A 4,922-nucleotide genomic window follows, 5' to 3' on the forward strand; every position below is an offset into this window, starting at 1 on the left:
CTTATATCTGCTACTTTTATATTTTTAAGTGCATACAAAATAAGTATCTTGAATTTATCTACCATCATGCAAACCAGTATCGTCACCGCCGCCGCCTCTAATCATCTCCTCTATCCGCTACCAGCATTGGCAGCAAGCCCAACGATCATCCGGCGAGAAATGGCGATGAATTTGGACAAAGACGTGCCCCTCATTTGAATGAGAGAATTCTGTCATCTTTGTCTAGGAGGTCTGTTGCTGCCCATCCATGGCACGATCTCGAGATAGGTATCTAGCTACCACTGTATTTTTCATCATTCAGAATTTCACCAATATAGCAGCTGTCAAGATCTAATCATTCCCCATTTGCTGCTTTTTATTTTGTAGGGCCTTAAGCTCCAAGCGTTTTCAATGTTGTAAGTATAGTAAATCGTTATGTATATCCCTATTTAATTTCTTTTGAGTCTCAAATGTAAGTTCAAACTAATGCGCAACTGACTAGAATCCACAGCCTGGTACTTCTTTTTCTTTTAAGTTGGGAAATTAACTAGAATTTTGACTTAAATAGTGTAATCTTCTATATCTTGCTGTAACAGGAAATTTTGGTATCACTTATTTGATTATATGATGAAAGAACGAATATCATCTATGCATAATGTGAAAGCTATCAATATAGAAGAAGAAAGTTGGAATTAGAGTAATTTTCCTTCTAATTCAGCTAGATATATGTGCACCTCTTATATGTCATTAAATGCTTTTTTCTTTGAACTAATAACTGAGTATATTATTGAATAAATAGCAAAACTCTAAGAAAAGTGCTCTGGAAGTAGAAGTCAGAAATCTCCTGTGCCAAACAAAAAAGAAGGGCACCTAACTATACAGAAATCACTTCCTATAGTGTTTCGATGAAGTCTAACATACTGTTTTCACCCCTTACATCTAGTAAGTCGCACCAAAAATCCAAAGATTGAAGACATTTATACTTCTAACATTTGTAAAGATACAACTTTCCCTTCAAACACTTAGCATTTCTTTCAGTTCACAAAACCCAATAGATAAAGCAAGCACTGTAACCGACTGACTTCTTGCTGGTTTCCTGATCCCATTCGTCCCAAACAGTCGACTGGTCTTTCAAAGTGAAAGCATGAAAACTGATAAGTCAAAAATATTAAAAGCTAGATTCCATAGTTGCCTTGCCACTGTGAAATGCAAAAAGAGAGTTGCTGACTCTTCCTCCTTGTTGCATAAGTAGCATCTGCAGAAAATGCTCATTCCTCCTCTGTAAATTGCTTTGGGCCAAACAAGCACCATTAGCTAACAAGCACATAAGACAAGCACCGCTAGGTGATCTAGTTCGTAAGAGGAAAAAATAGTCTAATACCAGGCAAACCTCCAGATTCCATTCTAGTTTTGTTTGATCATCTATGCACAATTTTTTTTTACCTGCACTATACATGAAATTTTGTTTTGATCTGATTCCCACACCATAATTTCTATACGGTAAATAAGCAGGGTGCAACTAATATGAACATTGTAGTTTCAATTGCTTTGCAATATGAAAGTATATTCGCATCGTACCTGCGTTTTTTTACTTCTTCAATCCTAGATTGTATTACTATTTCTTATAAGATCATAACTTAAGTTTTTATAGAATATGCATTTTGGTGAATGGAATGTCCCCCGTCATTGAATGGGTAGAATCTTGGACTCCTTGTAAGGCTTGTGCAATGTCTTTCTTTGAGCTATCTTTTGGGATGTGAGTTAGGTTTAAATCCTAATTTGAAATGTTATTAGAGTTAGGCCTGATATGGCCCCTTACATTTGGGGAGTGAGTGAAATCTTGAGATCCTTAAAGGTGAACTTTTGTTTTGAATTTAGTTTAGTTTGGTAACTTGTGTAGTGAATTAGTGACTTGAAATGTTTAAGTGTAAGTACTTGAAAGGTGAACTTTTGTTTTGAATTTAGTAAGGTACATGGTCACTTGAGAAGTGAATTAGTGACTTTGATTTATTTAAGTGTAGGTACTTCAAATGTGAACTTATGTTTTGAATTTAGTTTAGTTTGGTAACTTGTAAAGTGAATTAGTGACTTAAAATGTTCAAGTGTAGGTACTTTTGTTTTGAATTTAGTAAGGTACATGGTCACTTGAGAAGTGAATTAGTGATTTCGATTGTTTAAGTGTAGGTAATTGAAATGTGAACTTGTGTTTTCAATTTAGTTTAGTTTGGTAACTTGTGAAGTGAATTAGTGATTTCGATTGTTTAAGTGTAGGTAATTGAAATGTGAACTTGTGTTTTCAATTTAGTTTAGTTTGGTAACTTGTGAAGTGAATTAGTGACTTGAAATGTTTAAGTGTAGATACTTGATAGGTGAAGTTTTGTTTTGAATTTAGTAAGGTACATGGTCACTTAAGAAGTGAATTAGTGACTTCGATTTGTTTAAGTGTAGATACTTGAAATGTGAACTTGTGTTTTGAATTTAGTAAAGTACATCGTCACTTGAGAAGTGAATTAATGACTTGAAAATGTTTAAGTGTAGGTACTTGAAATGTGAATTTGTTCTTTTGAATTTAGTAAAGTATGGTCACTTGAGAAGTGAATTAGTGACTTGAAATATTTAAGTGTATGTACTTGAAATGTGAACTTTTGTTTTGAATTTAGTAAAGTACATGGTCACTTGTGAAGTGAATTAGTTACTTGAAATGCTTAAGTGTAGGTACTTAAAATGTGAACATTTGTTTTGAATTTAGTTTAGTTTGGTAACTTGTGAAGTGAATTAGTGACTTGGAAATGTTTAAGTGTAGGTACTTGAAATGTGAACTTTTGTTTTGAATTTAGTTTAGTTTGGTAACTTCTGAAGTGAATTAGCAACTTGAAAATGTTTAAGTGTAGGTATTTGAAATATGAACTTTTGTTTTGAATTTAGTTTAGTTTGGTAACTTGTGAAGTGAATTAGCGACTTGAAATGAAAACAGGAAAAGAGACCATATGTGGTCGGTTTTTGTGGTTGCTTTTCTTGTTTTTTCTAGTTGTGGTAGTTATTTGAAAATATGGTTAAGTATAGTGACTTGAAACGTGTACTAGTGACTTGAAAATTGTAAAAGTGTGGTTACTTGAAATGTGAATTAGTTACTTGAAAGTGGTTGTTAAGTATAGTGACTTGGAAATGGTTAGGTATAATTATTTGAAATGTGAAGTAGTTACTTAAAAATGGTTAAGTATAGTGACTTGAAATGTGAATTAATTATTTGAAAATGGTAAGTGGAGTGATTTGAAATGTGTACTAGTGAATTGAAAATGGTTAAGTGTAGTGACTTGAAATGTGTACTAGTGACTTGAAAATGGTTAAGTGTAGTTACTTGAAAATGGTTAAGTATAGTGACTTGAAATGTCAATTAGCTATTTGAAAATGGTTTGAGTGTTGTGACTTGAAATGTGTACTAGTGACTTGAAATATGAATAAGTTATTTGAAAATTTTAAGTGTAGTGGCTTGAAAATGATTAAGTGTAGTTACTTGAAATTGGGAACTTGTGACTTGAAAATGGTTTAAGTGTAGTTACTTGAAATTGCGAACTTGTGACTTGAAAATGGTTAAGTATAGTCACTTGAAATGTGTACTAATATCTTGAAAATAATAAAGTATAGTTACAAAATAAATTTGTTTGGTTATATGAAAAGATTTCTGCTATGAGAATTTGTCATTGAGTAAATCTTCTTGTATAATCCATTGCAGTGTACCTGACAATATATAATCCATTGCAGTGTACCTTGTATAATTCATTTGATCAGGTACGGAGTTTTAAGAAATAAGAAAAGAGTTTTCTTCGCATTAAATGTTAAAAACATGGCACCATTTGAACCCTTCCTCTTGTTCTCTTATTCTTCTAATTTCATCCTCTGTTATTTTAATATAACAAGTCATAACAATAGTCACAATAATCTGAAAAATCAACTTTGAGTTTATGATGCTTTATATGTTAATATATACATATTTATATTTATTGATTGTTATGATTTTATTTGATACTATAATATCATATAATTTATGCTAATAATGTATTTTTAGCACTTTTTATGACCTAAATTAACATATTCTTATGCAGAATGAGTTTGAAAGAAAGAAACAAGAAATATTAGCTGCTCAAAGCGTATCAATTGTGGAAGGAGGATGAGAAAGGAATTAGATTTGTTGATGAAGCATGTATACAAGAAATCATCTGCAAATGATGAACACCAATCTCAAGAAAAAAACCAAGCTTATGAGGATGAAAGTGATGGTGACTCCGACGACGTGAATGAAAGTGCTAATCCTAATAACGTGAATGAAAATGATTCTGACCCTGATGGTTGATAGTTTTATTGAGGATTCAAGTTTAAAATATTTTGTTTGGGACCATTTAAGAATTTTACATTATTGATGTGGATGTTTTGAATTATGTTTTTTGTTAGTTGTAAGGGTTTACATTAAATTTGTATTGAATGATGTTTTTGAGAATTATTGAAGGTTTTGAATAAATTTTTGATTAATTGTGAGGTGTTTCTAGTAATTTACGTGTGAATTATTACTTGGGAATTTTTACGGGGATGTACATGCTAAATATTTATGAAATTTTTCTTGAAAAAAATTGTTCTTGCGGATTTACTTGGGGTATTTCGTACAAATTTTTGTGCGGAATAGTTTCATAAATATCCACAAAAATTTTTATCAAATAATTCATGCAAAATTTTGATGGTTAATCGCAAATAAATTCATAAATAACATACCTGTTGATTTATTTTTGCAGCTAAATTACTTAGGGATTTACTTGAGAATCTTCGTGGGAAATAATTTGAGAATTTTTTCCTAAAAATCTGCAGGTAAAATGCTTTTTATGAAATTTTACCAAATAATTCATGCAAATTTTGATGTTTAATCACAAATAAATTCCTAAATAACGTACCTG

The 4,922-nt window shown here is 31.3% G+C and overlaps 1 long non-coding RNA gene across 1 annotated transcript; it reads left to right on the forward strand.

Moving 5' to 3' along the window:
- Window positions 1–53: 53 nt before the first annotated feature.
- Window positions 54–4,526, forward strand: LOC107879618. Its single transcript, XR_001677016.2, has 3 exons — window positions 54–267; window positions 367–395; window positions 4,083–4,526. It is a non-coding gene; the product is annotated as an uncharacterized LOC107879618 (long non-coding RNA).
- The last annotated feature ends 396 nt before the right edge of the window (window positions 4,527–4,922 follow it).

Source organism: Capsicum annuum, unplaced genomic scaffold (assembly GCF_002878395.1).
Source record: "Capsicum annuum cultivar UCD-10X-F1 unplaced genomic scaffold, UCD10Xv1.1 ctg82305, whole genome shotgun sequence".
Lineage (NCBI taxonomy): Eukaryota > Viridiplantae > Streptophyta > Magnoliopsida > Solanales > Solanaceae > Capsicum > Capsicum annuum.